The sequence below is a fragment of the Hesperophylax consimilis genome, chromosome 17 (genome assembly GCF_061612785.1).
Source record: "Hesperophylax consimilis isolate HC1 chromosome 17, BYU_Hcon_1.0, whole genome shotgun sequence".
Taxonomy (NCBI): domain Eukaryota; kingdom Metazoa; phylum Arthropoda; class Insecta; order Trichoptera; family Limnephilidae; genus Hesperophylax; species Hesperophylax consimilis.
Window position 1 is genome coordinate 17826226 of NC_142852.1, and position 20183 is coordinate 17846408.

General features: G+C 34.4%; 1 protein-coding gene and 1 long non-coding RNA gene across 2 annotated transcripts in view; both read right to left on the reverse strand.

Annotated features, from left to right (window-relative positions):
* LOC149416122 (uncharacterized) overlaps positions 1 to 20183 on the reverse strand; it is a 107109-nt gene that overhangs the window by 47003 nt on the left and 39923 nt on the right. The gene's annotated exons all lie outside the window — the stretch shown is intronic.
* Positions 2807 to 3445, reverse strand: LOC149416124 (uncharacterized). The gene is made up of 2 exons (XR_016303522.1): positions 3218 to 3445; positions 2807 to 3052 (listed from the first exon to the last, which is right to left on the reverse strand). It is a non-coding gene; the product is annotated as an uncharacterized LOC149416124 (long non-coding RNA).

Genomic DNA, 20183 nt, shown 5'->3' on the forward strand with positions numbered 1-20183 from the left:
TGAAGAGCTTTGTCAAAACTGGAACTATTTCCGCAGCACACCTCTGCAATACCAGGGCAGGTATTCCATCAGGTCCACTAACTTTGTTAACATCGAGCCCCCGTATGACGTGGAGTACATTCCGATGCCGGATTCTCAGCTTTTTCATATAGAAGCCGCAGTGAGGAACCGACGGCGGAACAGCACCCCCGTCGTCGAGGGTCGAGTTTTCCGCAAACATTTTCCCTAATAGGTTAGCCTTAAAGCTGATAAGCAAAACAATAACTCTAGACCAACAAAAGGTAAAACGCAATGCACAGTGCACATTTCGCATTGCGACACAATGCGTGCGCCTTTTCATAAATGTGCACGTGAACCAAACCAAAATTGTGTTGAGGTTATTTTTCAATGGTTACACGGCTTGTCTAGTTGTATTTAGTCTATGCTCTCAAACGATTGACGTAAAACAGAAAATACAGAAGAAAAAACATTCCAGTTAAGGATTAGAACACACGACTTCAACCACATCATCTTATTTATTTATTGGACAATTTTTATAGCGCCGCTTTTGTGAGATATCACCTCAAGGGTGCTTTACAGTTGATGCAGGTATTAAAAAAAATATAAATATTACAAAAATAAATTGAAATTAAGTTAAATAAAATGAAGTACAGGAACAGGTGATGAAGTACAGAAACAGGTGACACGATGATGGAGACTCTGCAGCAAGAATCCTAGATGGTCAGGAAACTGGACCAGCTGCTGCAACAAGAAAGTGCACCGCGTGCACCAACAGTGCCAGCACGAGGTTCGTCATCCGTCCAGGTATGTGTCTGCTGCTAATAGAGCACTGACGAAATATCTTCTCATAGATACCAGACCTTGGCAGCACCGTTGTGACATTTGACGAAAATAGAAGATGGAGACTCTGCAGCGAGAATCCTAGGTGGTGAGAAAACTGGACTGCTGCAGCGAAAGAGTGCACCGTGTCCACCAACGGTGCCAGCACGAGGTTCGTCATCCGTCCAGTCTGCTGCTAATAAAGCGCTGACACAATATCCTCTCCCGTCATTTTTAACTTCTACTGAAAGCCTCTAACATTATCTTCATTTTCTTAAAGCATTCTTTTCTTAAAGATTCTGCCGGAGCTAAATACAATATAGATAATGTCTTCAATAAACACATCCATTTTTACTTTAATGTGCGACATTTACTGAGTTTTCTACTGGTCGAGGGTGCATATTTTTTAGTGGAATAACTTAATGTGTAATAATTGCAGACAATAATCAAGATGTGAGAAAAAAAGTCATAAAAAGATACAGTCGTAGAGGTCCCGAGTTCTCTTTTACGATTTTTCTTTTTAACATTTTTCGTTTGATAGTCTGTTGTCAATATTTTATAAATGATTAAATCAATTATCTACTAACAGATGACTCACAGTATAACAGGGTTATTATATAAATAAGTTCAAGTCAGATCGCTCACCAAATTAAGGAGCCAATCATTGAAAAATTTACGTAGAGCTCTAAAAATCACAGTTTTCCGGAGAATTACTGGCTCCGCAAATATTATTTAGTGTTTTATGTCAGAGGTGGGTAACTTAAAAACTCTTCTGTTCTTAGTTGTATAGTTACTTACTGTAGTTCATACTTACAGCTCTCCTGAGAATTACTTGCTGCGCAAATATTATTTAGTGAGATGTAGGTAACTTTGAAACTTTTCTGTTTTTAATTTAGTAGTTTATACTTGCTGTAGTCTATACTTCTTAGTTTATACTAACTGCAGCTTATACTTACAGCTCTCCTGGGAATTACCGGCTGCGCCAATATTTTTTTGTTATTTAAGTGTAAGGTAGGTGAGTTGGAAACTTTTCAGTTCTTCGTTTATACTTGCAGTAGTTTATGCTTCTTAGTTTTGACTTACTGTAGTGTATTGCTTGATAATACCAATTTAAGAAACTACAAGTATGGATAGCTAGTGTTTATCTTAGAAAATGACAGTCACTATACAAATAATTCAAAAACACATAATTAAAGTCATATATAAAAAAAATAAAACATTCTCGACCGACCTATTATACAAGGAATCTAAATTATTTAACATTCGTAAATTATTTATATTAAAAACTATGAAATATTTATTTAAAAACAAAAATAATTTCAAAATAATTGAAAACAGAATGAGCAAAATAACAAATAATATATTTTACACCCCCCAAACCAATATTAAATTAATGCAGACACATAGCAGTTTCATTGGTCCTCGTACATTTAACCTTCTACCACTACAAACTCAAATGATAAATAAAAAGATGGAATATATTAAAGAGGTAAAATTATGGCTAAATGAGGCAGACATTGAAACGCTTTTACTATAAATTTATAGATTCTTTCTACAACTCACTTGCTGAAACTTTATAAACTATTGTACATAATGTTTTCTCTTTACTTTTTATAATAACTACAAACAAAAAAAACTTTTCTACTCATGTATATTATACTTTAGGTACTTGAAATATAGTAATCGTTTTATATTACCCACACTCAGGCAGTGCCTTAGTGGGTTTTCATTTCTCGTGTATACTATTTCGTATTATATATTGTGTTATTATATACTATCTATTAATATGTATAATATGTGTAAAGAAATGAAAATAAATAAGGTAATAAAAAAAAAAATAAAAAAAAAATGGTCTGGTATAGAATGAGACTAAAAAAGATCAAGCTCTTATAAAAACTCTATACAAAGACTCATCTATTGTCGTCTCACTTAAATACTACTGAAATCAACTTAGCGTCTTTCTAACCCTACAAGAAGAAAAAAAACATAACATTAGAATCATTTATTCCACAAAGAAACAAATTAGTCAAGTACTTCCATTAAGCTTCAAAACACTCGTCGTATAAGATACAAGTGGGGTCCTCATCGGAGACCTTGACGTAACCCGGCAAGCACTCGCAGCCGTTGGGAATACAGGCGCGCCTGCAAGCCCGGTTGATGCGTGGCTGGTCACAAGTTCCTCCGCCACAGGTGGACGCACAGCGGACCCTCCAAGCGTTCGGATCTGCGCATTCTAAAAAAGCGTAAACTTTGTTAAAAAAATAATTTAAAGTTTAATTTTTAATTCAATTGGTTTTGCGAGGAAATTTTTATTTGGTTACAGTTACAGCAGCTGTTAATTTCGTGGAGGTTAAGTAAATATATGGAAGTGGTTAGTTGTCTTATTAATTCCAGTTACCATCTTCACAATCCCAAGGATACACGCAGACTCCTTCGTCGTTCCTCAACTTCCCTCTGGGGCACATGCAGTTGGGCCAGTCACACAGCCGTGGATTAGGGGTGTTCGGCAGTCTGATGGGACCTCCGCCCAGGAACCCCTCGCAAGTCTGATCGTTCCAGCAGTAACGCAGCAGTTCACCGCTTGGACAGCCATTATCACCTTAAAACCACATTTATTTCTTTTAAATAATATTTTAATAAATATTTAAGATAATAATTCAGGAACAGAAAATGTAAATAGATTAGTATTGTTTTGTGAACATCTCACTAAGAGAACTTATACAATATCCTCTTTGAGACTATCAATGAGTTTCATATATGGCCGCAGTATTGTAAATAAGGTTGGTATCAGTTATGATGTTAATCTTAAAAACATTATATAGACATAATGTAGTGAAAAGAAAAGGATAATCCCCAAAGTCAACGCAATGGAGCAGTTAATCGGTTTAATATTGTTGCCCACATGCCTTACATCTTCACAAATATAGGTAATAGGCATTAAAATCGCTTGGCAAACGGAAACTCGATTTTTAGTTCAAAGTGGTTTTTATTTATTTTGTAAGCAATTTTATAAGAAAGCAAAAAAAGTTAACCAAGTGAAACTGTCACAGATAATCTTAGCCATAATATTTTTTTTTTTAAGTTGTTTCATTTATGTATTGATATATTTCTTTAGTAGTTAAAATTTATGTTTTATAGTGAGTAATCAACATTTTTATTTGATTCCCACTCGAGGTAAACGATAGGAAATGCTTCAATTTATCTAAAGCATATTTTTTGTATTCATAATGCAAACCAATTCGTTATAAAGATTAATCAAAAGTTGTGATTTAGCATTAAGTTTCACCTTAAAACTAAAGCTGATAAAAATTGCTGAAATAGTAAGTAGGATCATTGAAGGTTTAATGCCATCTTACACAACCAGACATATCGCTGTAGTTAAAAGAAGCATCGATAGCTGTAGAAAATGAATGCAGAAATTTTCTGTGGTTCTAGTACAACAATTGATAGTTCACTCACCACAAAAGACAAGTGCAAATATCAGGAGTCAAAATGAAGGTGCAGTCGTCATATTGAATGCGAATTAATTTGTGGTAATCAATATTAAAATTTTACTCGATTACTTGGGATAGAAGGTTGACAGTGAGTTAGAATTGCGAAGCGATTCTGATTTAGATTATTCCTACCTCTGGTCTACTGAAATACGTCTTGTTACGAATCGATATAACAGCACTGATGGATACCTTGGGTGGTAATCATAGCACAAGTTTCTGTAATAGATTCGATAATACATACACTGTTCACTGTAATGGTTTTCTCAAACGACCGAAAATGTATACATAAATTGTTGCAAATTTCACTGATACCACATCACACTGTGAGAAATGGAAAATAGGTAATTTGGTAACAGCTTGGGTGGGGGAATGCAAGAATATTTGTTAGAAGGAGATGCATTTAATTGCATCAACATGTAGAAAGTATAAATCACGCAGGACTAAGCAACAGGAAATTGACACAATTTACACGTACCTACACGTGTTACAAAATTGAAGAGTTTGAAGAAATACACTTTTCACAGTGTTCCAATGTCGAGCCTAGATATCGGATACATGGTTGGAGTTTTACACCATATTGTGAAATCGGTGTACAAAGCCCTTCTCCGAAAACCCTTGTAAAGTTCTATCAAAGGATAAGCTACCAGGAAAGAAGAAAAAGGTTAAACTTGGGAATAACACGATGGTCACATGTCCTTACGCATTTACAGACATAGTTCAATTCATATCAAATAAGATTAAAATCAATATCACACTAAAAAAACAACGTGATTGATTATGTAAATTGTTTATGGCTATTCAATTTCAAAATACATCAGAAGTAGTCTAAAACAAATATGTTATGGTCCTTAGCAATTTGATTCAAATATATGTACAAACCCATATTTATGAAGTTCTTTCTTTCTTTCTTTCTTTCTTTATTCATGAAATATTAATGTGTACAGTTTTTACATGCTTTTCGACTACCACACTAGACACACGCCCGTATTATGGTAGTCGAAATTTATATACATAGGTTTATATAATTATATAAATGTAATATTTGATAACTTTTTAATCTAAGTATTTTTTTTTTACATGCAATGTATGTGTATAATAGGTGACACTTTTACTGGTTCCCAGTTCAGTAGATTGCTCAAGTGTACATCAACCGTATTTTAAACTGTTGATATTAATGAGATAAAATGAACACAATCAGCAAATAAATAGGTTACTTTACTTGTTAAAATAATGAAAATAAAGTAGAAATTATGAAAATGAACTTGTTGAAATAATGAAAATAAAGATTAATTAATTAATTATTAAACTTTTTTCTTTACAGAATTGAATGAAAAAACAAAAATGACTAATAAAGAAAATGAGCTTAATTTAATGATGGCAGGCATTCCTTGAAAAAGTTCCTTCCCTTTATAAATAACCAATTTTGAACACTTATGACATACAAATTGTGAGTTTTTGATTTTCTGATATCAATACTCAGCGAGTTGAATATTTTGGGAGCAATATAAGAAAACTGCCGCTGGGCGAAAGCTGTTTTCGTTTGGGGAATTTTACAATTTAGGTGTGACGAGTAACGGGTGTTAATTTTTTGTTGTGTTTTATTCACCAAGTCATTTTTCCGTATGTATATGAGAATGGTCTTAACATATAATTGTCGAATGTCTAATATTCTGAGTTTTCTAAAAAGTGGTTCTGATGGGTTTGTTGGCTTACATTTGAATATTATCCTTAGTAACAGTTTTTGAATTAAAACCATGGGATGAAGAATCGTTTTTGCACAACCTCCCCATCCCACTATACCATATGTAGTAATTGATTGAAAAAGTGCAAAGTATACACATCTTAGTGTTTGCAGGTTAAGGATAGATCTGAGAGAGTAGAAAATGTAGCATAATTTGCGAAGCCTTTTTGTTGTAGAATTTATATGGGCCTCCCATCGCAGTTGATTGTCTATAATGACCCCCAAGTACTTAATTTCGTTTGATATTATAAGGTTATCGCATGAACAATTTTTGTGAGGTGATGTAGCCATGTTGAATTTCTGTGAACATGAATGTATGGTAAGTTTATGATAGTTTTGAGGGAGATTAGGTTTGCGTATGGAAAAAAGTAAGTATTTAGTTTTCTCAATATTTAGAGTGAGGAGGTTGGAATCTAACCAGTGTTTTATTTCATTTATACCATGATTTGCTTTTTCAAATGTTGAATTCAAATTTTCATCTGCAAATATTATAACCGTATCATCGGCAAAAGATATTATAGTGCCACCAGTATCCAAATTGCATAACGAGTTAATGTATATTAGAAACAGAAGTGGGCCCAACACACTGCCTTGGGGCACGCCATATGTGATTGGCAAACTTGTACTTCTATACTCTTTAGCGGAGTTAATAATAGGTGACTGGGACCTATTTGTTAGATAGCTCTCAAACCATTTAAGAGGAACACCTTTTATTCCTATCTGTGAGAGTTTTTTCAAAAGTATGTGGTGAGATACAGTGTCAAAGGCTTTAGCCAGATCCAAGAATACAGCGAGGGGCTTGCGACTTTTATCGAGGTTATCAGAAATTAATTTAGTAAAAGCTGCAATTGCATCTGATGCACTAAGACCTTTGCGGAAGCCGTATTGGTTTTTTGACAGGATTTTATTTTCTTCGAGAAACTTGTAGAGCCTTTGTTTTACTGTTTTTTCGATTATTTTAGAGATTGGACTCAGTAGAGATATTGGTCTATAGTTATTGACGATTGATCTGTCCCCTGATTTAAAGATAGGAATAATTGTTGAATGTTTTAGAGTGTTTGGGAAAAGGCCAGTTCGAAAACTTAGATTTGTGATGTATACAAGGGGCTTAGCAATGATTGGTTTAAGGTGTTTAATTAGTTTAGTGGATATATTGTCAACTTTATATGTTATATGTTACAAATAAGACTTTCTTTTGGATGAGAAAATTTAAATTGATAGGCGAAAATTGTTGGATTTCTCTTTTAAAAAGTTTTCCTTATTATTAAAATGCTAAAAGCCCAAGTAAAGATGGCTTCCAAGAAATTGTGCGTCTTTTCGAGGACTAGCATATTCTTCAATAGACCAGCTACTAACCCCAAACAAATCTCAAGTACGACCAACAATTGAATTTGGGTGCCAAGGATTCAGTTCATCTGATTGACAATGATTGACCAATTGCCTCTCTCTCTAATTCTCAGAAGCAATGTGGGCATGAGTCAATTCTTCAGGCATTTTAATGGAGCCTTCTCTAATAATAAGAATAAAACACAATGATATTGGCTTCATGAGAACGGGCCGCTTCTTCGAATCGTGTTTGTCTAAGACAACTCGTATGTGGAACGAGCTGCCGGCATCTGCCTTCCTCCCTCATGTAATCCGGGTCTATTTAAGACCAGCATTAATAAATCCCTCTCTAGTGCACCTACCGCGCTACCCCCCTACTCAACCCGCCTCACTACGCTGCCCAACCATTAGGCGACATAGCTCTTCTACCTTTACACTGTACATATAGGGGTGCACTTTTGAGGTGTCGCATAAAAAATCGACTTAAAGTTTCTGGTTGTCAATCCAATTGCTAATTAACCAAATAACCTTAGAAGTATTTGTACATAAAGAAGCAATTGAACTTGTTTTCTTACCACCCTGCGCTTTGGAATCAGCAACCACGCAGGCCAGAAACAATCCCACAATAAAAAAATTCATGTTGAATATTCCTGAAATGAAAAGTTTTATAAACCACTTGGATTTGGTGTCCTTTGGTGCACTGTACATGAATTGCAGTACAGTATTTGTAACTGATGTAGACTCATTAGAGTATTTCTATCTCGCTTTGTATTACTGTTAGATATATGATTTCAGCAGTGTTCGAAAGTGCCAACTCTACGATTTGTATTTTCATTTAAAAGTTACATTTTCCATTTCTTTTCATGGTGCAAAATATATATAAAAAGTTTACTTCCATGAAATAAAAAAAACATTCACATTACGTTTGTGTAATTAAATACGTTTTTATTTGTTTTCCATAAAGTGGTATTTTTACAGTATACAAGATAAAAATGGTTGTAAAAAGTTGCTCTATTTTTTGAAATAAATTTAAGTGTCAGTTTGTAACATTAAGGTGATGCACTACGTCGTGTAATATTTTGAATCGAGCCGCCACCAATAACACTCCTTACGTAGATGGCGATAAGGCTTAAATTCCCACTTAACACCATCCAGCTGTATTGATTTAGGCGAGAAAAAAACATGGCCAAAAAGTGCCTTTTATTTTATTTTGTGGATGTTCAGGCAAAAATACTTAATTTTTTTTCGATCATTTTATATATAACTTAATTTGCCACATTATACAATAAAACCATAACCGAAAATGGGTTCGTAAGTAGGAAATTTTGAACATAAAAGCAGTTTCATAGGCCTTATAAATTATTTTTTTCTGGGCTTATAAAAAGATTTAAGTCAACCGATTTCAGAGAAATACGTACATGAACGCGAGTGTGTACGTGATTGCCACCAACATATAGGTAATGATAGAATACAGCGAGTCTATTTGCTTACTTTCAGCTCAATTAGAGGTCGTTATGTGGGTTTATTTGCAACACTGAAAACTTGTGAAATTCAAAGAAAGAGTATTAAATAAAATAGTCAAGTTCTTACCGGAATATAAGGAGAATTTCTCACTGATGCGGGTATGGTAACGTTTCCATATATATATTCGATTGTTTTATTTGATTTTCATGCTTGCACAGTAACAATTGATTTCGACAACATATTTTTAAACTTTATCATTGCTATTCTTTAAATGATTTATCGAACACTTGTTGTTTTGTTCCAAGGGATGTCACTTGTTCTTTTTCTTCTTCTCTGCGATGTTTTTATAAAGAAAAAAAAAGAAATTAGGTTTATGGGAAGAAAAAGGGAGAAAGGTATGAGGCGTGGGTAGTAATCTGGGGTTCAGCGTGTTCCGGAGTGACGGACGTATGAATCCATTAGTTCCCCTGCAGTTCAAGGCAATGGGTCGAAAGAGTCCGGCTGAAGGTGTAAAAGGTTCTCCCTTAACCAGCATATCCCAATCCGGACCGCCACGCAGCTAGTGGGCTGGTTCATCTGCCAATAAACATAGATAAACCTTACCCCCATGAACCCGGACTCCCCTGCTAAGACCCTATCTTCCTGTGTGTTGTTTGTATTCATTGTGCCAATTAGCATAGCTTTATTAAAAACATTAAAAAGCTTTTACTTGCATTAAATTTGAACGGTTTTGAAGATCTGAAACCCTCAAATATGTATTTTTCGCATTACCGTGAGCACCTGATTCAGTACAAGATGTCAATCAGGTGTCGGTTTCATTGCACAGAATTTTCCTGCTTTACCACGGAGGTCGTCTAAATCTAAATAATTTCACGGCATTTAATATCAATTCACGATATTTCTTTCTTTTTCAAGGAAGGAACCAAAGGTTAGGAACGAGGAGGTTCTCCGAATCTTGATTGATTTGAAAATCGATAAAGCTCGCGGGCCTGACAAAATACCCTCTGGTTCTTGTGAGATGCTCTTACAATTGAACTTCAGTGCTCTCAAAATTAATGGACATGTCACTCAAACGCGGAATGGTGCCATAAAGACGATCGTCTACCCAATCTCTAATGGTACGTATACATTTGCGGCTTTAAACGCGAACCGAGCCACGAATTACGGGAAAGGAACGAATCAACCGAAGCGGCGTTTCAGGCCAGTTGCGGTTGCTTTGTTCCTATCCCATAAGTAGAGGTTCAGTTCAGATCTCGTTGAATGTCCATCAATTCACTGCTACGCTGTCGACAGCACCTTTTAAGAGGGTTAGATTTTGACAAGCCTTCTTCTAATTACGACATCCAATCAGCTCGGGAAGGTTGGTGTCTGGGGTAAAGCCAACCTCGTCAGTATATACGTTTCAATAGGATTTTTGAGACGTTGAAACTGACTAGGTTGTGTTGGGTAAGCGTGTCTCTGATTTCGACAAATACGGAGTTCAGTGAAAGTTTGGTGCAATTTGATGGGAGCACCCTCCACAATAAGGGCTTAAGACAGACCCTTGCGGGAGTCCCTTGAATATTTGTCTAAGGGAAAAGGAAGACCTAAACCTGCGAATCATGGACCAAGTCGCCAAGTGCAAGTCGCCAGTCTTTGGAACTGCCGGGATGTGGGCAGGGATGCTGTGTGTGGGTATTGCTAATTTTAAAGATATTGATAACCAATAATTGTAAGATATTCTTAATAAATATGCAATACTCATATTTCTCCGTATACATAACCTAATTGAAATTATAACTTTACAAATAAATTATAATTATTGTCCATTACCATAGTGTGAAATGTAGTAACGATTTTATTGTGAATACTTGATAAAAAAAGTGCAGCGAAAATAGTTGAGATATGTAGGTAAATAATTATTTATTTATGTGGTGAGGTTAGTGCAATCCCACACATTCCATAAGATAGCTGAAATAATTTATTTCAGAACATCATTAGTCCTTCACAACCGGTCCAATAAAAATGTGAATGATATTTATTATAAAGATTGAATCAGATGATTGGCGAAACCAAATGAATGATTATTCATAATTTTGTGACCACTTTTCGTAAAAGAGAAAATATAATTCTATCGAAACTGTGACAGAAGACTTCGGCTGCAGAATTATTTTCTTATTATTCATAAGATTAGTATTTTTATCTGAAAACAAACCATTACGTATTAATCACTTGTCACATCAATGAAAGATAACCATTTTTACAATCTGAAATTCCTGTAATTTTTTAAACTATAAAAATAAAATTTTATTGTTCGTTTGTTCAAAATCTTAAATCTCCGAAATTTCTTCACAGATTGCTTTGAAATTATGACACATAGTTGCATTCAAATAGTGTGTGTTTTTATATACTGTTAGATAATGCGTTGCCACGGAATCGAACCGCGTGTTAGATAAAGAGTTTCTACGGAATCGAACCGCGTATAGAAATGTATTATATCTTCAAGAATACCTGGCTAGCTCGAGCAGGTACCGTGTTTTCAGTTCGTTGGTATTAAGAGAGAACATACGCCTTCTAGAAGTGGGTGAAACAAAGGGTATCTTGAATATATATATTGACTTTAGATGATAGATTAGATTTATATGATTTCAGTTTGTTTTAAACGGCAGATCATGTTTGTTACCCCTGACTTCTTCGATGAATAATTAATAAATTAATCTGTAAGATGACATGGGTAATTTAAGTTCCACGTTTAGAAACGTGTATATACGTGTAGCCTTATAACCAGTGGCGGCTCGTGACTTTTGGGTGTACTAGAGTGCTAATATTACCAAAAATGGCATTATATGTTGTTGTAACTGAAAACGAAATTTAACTTTTTTCGAAATATCGATTTTTTGTACGAAGATTTTCAGGAAATCCGTGTATTGCCTGAAATACGGCGGCTCGTCTCCTGACTCCCACAACTGAAGTCTCGGGCTCTCGGAATCCATTTCCCCGTCTCCTGATCTGTCTGTTCCCGCTTCCCCTCCTGTTTCATCTCATTCCTCTTATTTCCCCCTCGTCCGTAGTTAATCATTCCTTTGATGGGCCTGAATAAGAAGAAGATACAAACCAGCGCTATAGCAAACAATCACAAAATCGTAAAATTTGACTTAGTGGCTTGTCAAATACATACAAAATATTATAAAATATAAAACTTTTACTATTTGAAGTTGCTGAAAGAATTATATTCAGACTTAACTCATGGCAAATTAGTTCCAATTTCTAAAATGAAAATGAAATTATTTTCCTTTCATAATACTGTATCATGCGTAGGTAGTTTATGGCTCGCCTAAATTAGTTATTTACTCGATCAGTTCCAAATATGAAAATGATAATTAATTCATATTTTTGTACGTAAATACGTTTGGTTTTTAGTTCATTTGTGTGGTTTATTTTTCAGTCCGTATTTGGTGTTATATATATTTTTTTATTTCTGATTTCCCTATTAAACCTCTAGAAATATTTGAGATTTTAGTAATACGTTCATCAGAAATAATTAAAATGTGAGCGTCGAACAAACCCCCGTTATTAGAGGCCTATGTCATATTAAAGATTTTTAACAGATACCTATGGTAGATTATGTTTAATTTTTGTGTTTATGTTTTTTGGGTATTTGATGAAATAAGGAATGGGATATGTCATTTAAAAATTTTAGTAGGTTTTGGCGTTTTTCGTACATCTTCCCCATTACCCGCGGCTTCAAATTGTTCTCGAATAGCTCCGACCAGGGTTTTAGGGCATAGGAACCCACACAAAGGGGGACTTCCGATAGGAAAGACCTTACCGCAATAGGATCCTCCAGGGAATCCATACGCCCGAATCTGGAACTCTCACGGGACCTGGAAACAAACTCAAAGGAATGAGGTGAAATGGGAGATAGCATCCGTAAAGCGTCTCCGCTTTAGTAAATAAATAAATATCAACAGAACACTTAACTTCGTTAAAATATTGGAAAATACGTGGAACTAATGTAATTGAGGTAATTTAAGTAGATACCTGTGTCATTTATCTCATTGACTAAAACGTATCGTAAGTGCATCATTTCGGAAGTTTGATTTTAAGAAATTATAATTTGACTTTTGGTTTATTTATTAACCTAATATCTGTTGTATCATAATATGTTGTTAGGTTACTCTGTGTTTTTGTGTTTCCTCCGTCATTTAACTAATATATCTATTTAATAGATTTAAGTTACAAATAAATCGTTAAAACCAATCAGAATAAATAAAAACAACTAAATATAGTTTTAACTAATTAATATTATTTGTTTTATAGGTTCAAATATATATATATATATATATACAGGGTTTTCCAATAAGAGGTGTTATTTTTATATTCAATCGTAAAAGATCAATGGTTTCGTTGCTTGTGTGGCACGTAGCGCAGTCTTGTTGAAAGTAAACGTTGTCCTGATCAAAACCATCCATTTCCGGCTATATAAAATCATTAATCATCTCTCTATAGCGATCCATTCACCGTAACTGTTGCTCCAGCCTCATTTTCGAAAAAGTAAGGTCCAATGACTCCGGCGGACCATAAAACGCACCAAACAGTCACACGTTGAGGATAGAGAGGCTTTTCAACAATAACTCTTGGGTTTTCCGAGACCCAGATGCGACAATTTTGCTTGTTGACGAAGCCACCGAGGTGGAAATGGGCCTCATCACTCAAGATGATTTGCATTTGATTCACTCAAGTGAATTTTTATAATTTCAATGCGTTGTTGAAGCGTGTATCGTTCCATTTTTATTAATGGCGTAGTTTCTAAATAAATGAAATCAAAAAAAAGACTAAAACAGAATCAACTGAACTATACCAAAAACATTTCATATATATAACTATACCAAAAAACACTTCATATATATATATCAAAAAACATCTTACTTATTTTAAAATTATTAAAAAAAATATATATACATATATATATTGCATGATATTTGTTCATAATTAATTTTATTTGTAACTTTGATGTAATATTAATTATCTTATAATTAAATTATACATAAAATGCAAATGAAATCCTCAGCACGGGAGATCCCAGTGAGGATATCATTATATCTATTTGTTACACAAAAAAAAGATAATAAAAAACTTATTATTATTATATTTTTTTTTAAACTTCCGATTTAGTTGTCCGGGTTAAATCTTCCCCAAAGGAAAAACTTAACCCTTCCACTCACTTTTCCACAAATGATCATCTAGTCAATCAACATTATGTAAGTGCATTATATAAGCAAAATAAATACAAAACAATACAAGAACAACAACACGTCAACTCACCAGAGATCAAATGGGAAAAAAAAATTCACCGTCTCCAGATATTTTCATATCAGAGGGTTCGGCTCGGTAGTACTTCTAACAGGGCCTATAAATCCTACTGATCCCTCAACATAAATATTTAAAAAATCTTTCGTTATCCTACATGTATTCAAAATGACCGACTTTTGCATCTTTATATATAAATTTTTTGATAGATCTAATACGCCTAAATTTTTAATGAGAGAGCTAGGTATAATGCCAGTAGCCGAAATAACGAATGGTAATATTTTTATAGTCTGAGAATGCCAAATTCTTTTTATTTCGTTTCCTAAATCTATAGGAAATATTATTATTATTATTATTATTATTATTATTACTTGTCAAATGTCAAAATATGACAGCTTCAAAAGTAACATCTACCGAAATAGCGGGCTATTCAAAATAACACCTCTTATTGGAAAACCCTAAATAACATAATCGCAATAATATCTTTAGCAATTTTAAAATCATGTCAGTTGAACTTTTACATTTTATTGCTGTATATTTTAAAATATAACGCGTTAACAATCGTTAAATCCATAAACACAGAAGACAAGACAAACAAATAAACAAACTGGATGGGGCTCAGCATCATCAAACCATATTAAACTACTAAGGAAAACTCAAAATTGGATCATAAAGACCATATTAAAGCTCCCCGTAAGGACGCCAACTACTGATATTTTTAATCTGTTTGATGTTCCAAGTTTACAAAAAATCTATGCTAAAAATATTCTAGTTCATCACTTAAAAAATAAACCAGAGGCAAACCCCTCTCACGATCATAAAACCAGAGCCAAGCAAACAGACATGCTAAATATTCCTAAATGTAATTCTACTTTTGGACAAAGAAACTCTGAATTTTTAGCAATTAAATTATATAATAAACTCCCTCTCAACATCAAACAAAGGAAAACGAAAAATAACTACATTAAGGACATCAAATCTTGGCTTATGGAAATATCGGAAGAAGAACTAACTAATATATTTAAAACATCATCTTAGTTGCTGAAAACGTATTCTAACATATATAGTCCCCCTCAGCACAGGATCTCCTAGTGAGGAGGACTTTAATGATCTGTTTTAATTTTATTTATATATTTTATTTCATGTGCCATACAAAAATGTACCTAATTATTTTAAAAAGTAACTAAATAAAAAAAAAAAAAAAAAAAAAAACATATATTAGAAACACTAGATCTCTAGGTCAAAAACATATCCAACAAACATATACAAAAAAAAACATATGGGAAAAAAGTTTCTACAATAAAATCCCACCCCCATTCAAATACATTTTTCCGATAACCGTTGTTGCAATCATGCGTATCAGATATATCACGTAATTTCGTAATCATGATAAGTCAAGGCCTTATAAGAAGCGGAGCACCTGTCACATAAATATTTTGTGACAAGTTTAGTTCTTGCTTAATTGGGGTTATTTTGTCTATGGTGTTTTTTCTCAAACTCTGGCAATATTTTGAAGGAAGGAAGTACAGTTTTGTTTATGGTCACTTCCTCCCCGGCCTGCTTTGCCGGTGGGTCGGTGGATCCAGTCACTCTCCTTTAAAGGGGCTTCAATCTGAGTTAATCATGTGAATAGGAGTTATTATTTCTTTTAAAAAAGGCGCGGGGTGTTTATCCATTCACGTACAGTTCGTGTTTGTTATTATTTTAGTGGGGAATATGGAATCCCGCTTTTATTGAGTGTTGGCCGATGGTCATGTCGGAGTGCTCGTGTTTCGGACTTGAAACCGAGATGGGTTTGGTCCTAGCTGTGGCTGGTTGTTCTTGAAGGAGTTGCGTTCTCCCGCTGCCACTAAGAATACGGATTGCTGTCTTGGCTCCGTTGAAGAGTCTGGTCGACTACCACGTGCTGCAGGCCTGATGCCCCTGCAGGCGTCCATTGAAGGAGTTGCGTTCTCCCGCTGCCACTAAGAATACGGATTGCTGTCTTGGCTCCGTTGAAGAGTCTGGTCGACTACCACGTGCTGCAGGCCTGGTGCCCCTGCAGGCGTCCATTGAAGGAGCTGCGTTCTCCCGCTGCCACTAAGAATACGGATTGCTGTCTTGGCTCCGTTGAAGAGTCTGGTCGACTACCACGTGCTGCAGGCCTGATGCCCCTGCAGGCGTCCATTGAAGGAGTTGCGTCCTCCTGCTTCCACCAAGGGAAGGATGTCCTGGCTTTCGACTCGGGTCCGTTCCCCGCTGCCGAGAGCAAGTCTTCGTTCGCCATCCGTTGTCGTTCTTTCGTTTCACGTTAAGTTAGTTTAGTTTGATTCAGGAGTCCATCGGGTATGTGCCTTTATTTATTTCTATGGTTACAATGTTTATCATCTGTACTGCTTTGTTGTAACTCTTGATGTTTCAATATATTTTCCATTAAGAATTCATTCTTATTATTTATGATCTCCCAACTTACTTGACAGGAAATTAATCCCACAATCATGAGATGGACATCTCTGCTCTACCGTTTTTGTAAACATTGGAATGTTACAACAATATACATTACATTTGGCGACCCAACATTTTCCTTACATTACACACCTTTGAATGAAGATTACTTGATGACGATGATCAATTTAATGGAGGAACAATCGCTTGAATTGCACAGCTTTGTTCTGTTTGTTGGTTGTTTTCAGGTGAAAAAAAATAAATCAAAAAGCAATAATTGTTGAGTACATTATATTCGTTAGATACAAATATTGCAATAGCACAGTTTTTGTTTAATCTTGTTGTTGTTACATAGTAGGAGTACCTGCAATATTATAATTCAATTCAATATATAAACAGATGTATACATGAGTAATTATGATCTACAATGAGTCTATCTGCTGAGTTTCTGCTCGATCGGATGTCTGTAAGTGGATTAAATTTTACTACCGAAAGTGAAATTAAAATTTAAATAAATAATATTGTATTAATCGTATTGATCGCACCTGAAACACAGGTTAACTGCTCGTTTTATTTTATGCCTAAACAAATGTGCAAAAGGTATGGCTTTCTGTTATGTATTTATTAATTAATAAAACAGCCAGAACCACCTACCTTGCGACCTTGTTACCTTGCATCTACCTGATCTAATCTTTGTGTACCTACCCTGGAAATACTTCTGGGATCGCTGGATAAAACTTTGTGGTCACTGTTGAAAAGGTTGCGGACCGCTAAATTATTTACGTACCGCTAGTTTATTATTCAATGTTATCTTAGCGATGGCGGGTAAGAATACGAGTACGAGGATGAGTTCTTCAAATGAACTATTCCTTCTAATTTTATTCCTATTATTCCTTGTAATCTGTTGTACTTCAGAGCCTCTAATATCTAATAGAATATGATATTTGTGGCTAGTGGTGCCCTACCGAGGCTTAGAGGGTTTTAACCTTGCTATCTAACATTATAAGGGTTTTTGCTTTGCCTGTCTCAGTGGAGGTTCCCGTGTTGAGACAGGCAAAGAGTTTTTGAGAAATTGTCTAAGTTTGAGAAAAAACAAATGAGGTAAACCAAGGTTCATTTTCTTTTGAAAAACTTTGGCGTGTTGTGACTACGAAGAGGTTGCGGAGCACTGAACGCGTATGACGAGCAAGGGAATTTCTGATTATATCTATAGATAATCTAGATTTAGATTATCAGTAAGTATATATATTGACTGTTATTGTGGAGAAAGGGAATCAGTAATTTAATCTCGAGCTCGTGCTAATCTCCACTAACGAGCTAGTGGACGTCTACGGAAGTGTATTTAGTTGTGTGAGATTTTTGCAACTTTTTGAGTATTTTTTGATCCTTATTGTTTCTTACTTGACCTTTGACCATTGAATTGAACGAAAAAAATGGCCGTTTGTCCACGCATTGGTGGTAAGAAATTTTATTGTTTATTTTAGTAGACCTAGATAGTTAACGTTCTTATTGTACCTCAAAAAGCCAATCATTCGGCTAATTAAGAACAATTCTGTGTGTTTTCGAATTGATAAATGAAACAAATTCCTAACAAAAACGTATCTAAATTCAAATTTTAAATAATAAGAATCATTTATATAAATATAATATACATAGATCGTATTTAACATTTGAAAAAGGTACATTTTTTAATGATAAAGATAACTCAGCCACTAACCATAATGGGATGCTGTATCCGGTCATTGGCTGAGTTGGCATCGCAACAGTCCTCCATCACAACACAAGCAACATTTTCCGCTAACTGTAGTTGTAGTAGGATATTTCCAAATATTGACAGGTTGTTCGTAACTCTGGAATGTTTATCTTACTTTTTTAAAAATTATTAAAATATCTAAAATGGCATGCTTTTTTGATATACACCATACATCAAATTAGATTCACCTTTCAACTGTCAATACAGGACTATAATATATATCAACTTACACTTTAAATTCACCTTTCAACACTAAATAGAGGACATTCATTTGGAAAAAAACCTATTTTCTTTTACACTGTGAAGAAAAAGATATAAACCCACTACGACAATTTATTATAATTATATTTTTGGCGCAAGTTAGATAAAACCATTAATACCACTAGCATCATTTAAAATTGATGAGTAGTCAGTAGGTATTTCAAGAACAAAAGAATCTAGTGACTAAACACAACCGCCTTGCCCTCCAGTCTAGCGGCCACTAAGTTGACGGGATGACTTTAATATACTCCCGGTAGAAGACAGGTATAATTGCATTTGATACTCATCACTTTAACCAACGTTCTACATTCAGAGTTTTATAGAATCAGAAGAAAAGAATTCAAAGAATTTATTTCAAAAAACTGAATTCATCAAAGAATTGAAAGAACCAAATTCACAGAAGTGAATTGAATTCAAAGAATATTAAGATTTGTAGAAATGAATTCATGTAATTAAATAACTAACTTGAATTGTGTTGGAATTTGCTCTGAATTTCAAACCAATTATAATTAATATATACTTAGAATATAGATGGTGCTAGTTTACCCCTTATTTAAGGGCAGCGAAACTAGGTTGTTTAAACTAGGTACAAATTTAATTAGGGAACTCACTTCTCTTCGATATTTTCTACCTTAAGGTTAAACGCAACGCTCGTTGTATTCTACGTGTTCACAGATGGCGTTAATTAATTAATTTTGTTTAAATACGCGTTTGCAAGGTATTGCTTTACAATATTAAGACAAATCATTTGTTTGCGCCCGTATATACGCAATATGAATATGAATCGTTTTGTTCGTTTAAAGACTTAATTCTTTCGAGAAAGGCACACAAATACAATATTTTACCGATGATTCAATCCAATATTGTATTTGTATGCCTTTCTCGATAAAATTGAGTTTTTATATGGACAAAACTATTTATTCATATTCATATTGCGTATATGAGGGCGCAAACAAATAATTTGTCTTAATACTGTAAAGCAATACCTTGCAAAAGCGTATTTAAACAAAATTAATTAATTAACGCCATCTGTGAACACGTAGAATACAACGAGCGTTGCGTTTAACTTTAAGAAACGCAAAGTAATTTTTATATTCGCTCTCCGTTGGTGGAGTGATCTCCACAGAGTGTCGGTAGCAAGATACACTTTGGAAAAAACATAGCAATAAATCGGTGTGATTTCAACTTCTCCAAAGTGTTTTTATTTTAAAAGAGGAATCTACCCTTTTGTTCAGAAGTCCTAACTTTTTACAAATCGAAAGAATTCAAATAATTGAATTCTAAGAAATGAATTCAGAGATCTAAATTCGAAGAATTCAACTAAAAGAATTGATTTCAAATAATTTAATTAGGCACTGAAAAGTTTGATGTTTCTGATGAGAAAACAAACACCCAACATTTTAGAGCGTTTCCATTTACAAATGTGTGTGTGTGTTTTTTTAACATAATTCTGTATTAACCAACAAATCTTCTCTTTAATTTTAGGTGTAGGATATATCAATACCCGCGGAGCATCGAAGGAATGTGCATCAGAGGAAGATATACTATGCTTATCTGAGCTTGACCTTCGACGTGAAGATCATTGTAAGCTGACCCTTGAGCGGTTTCCCAT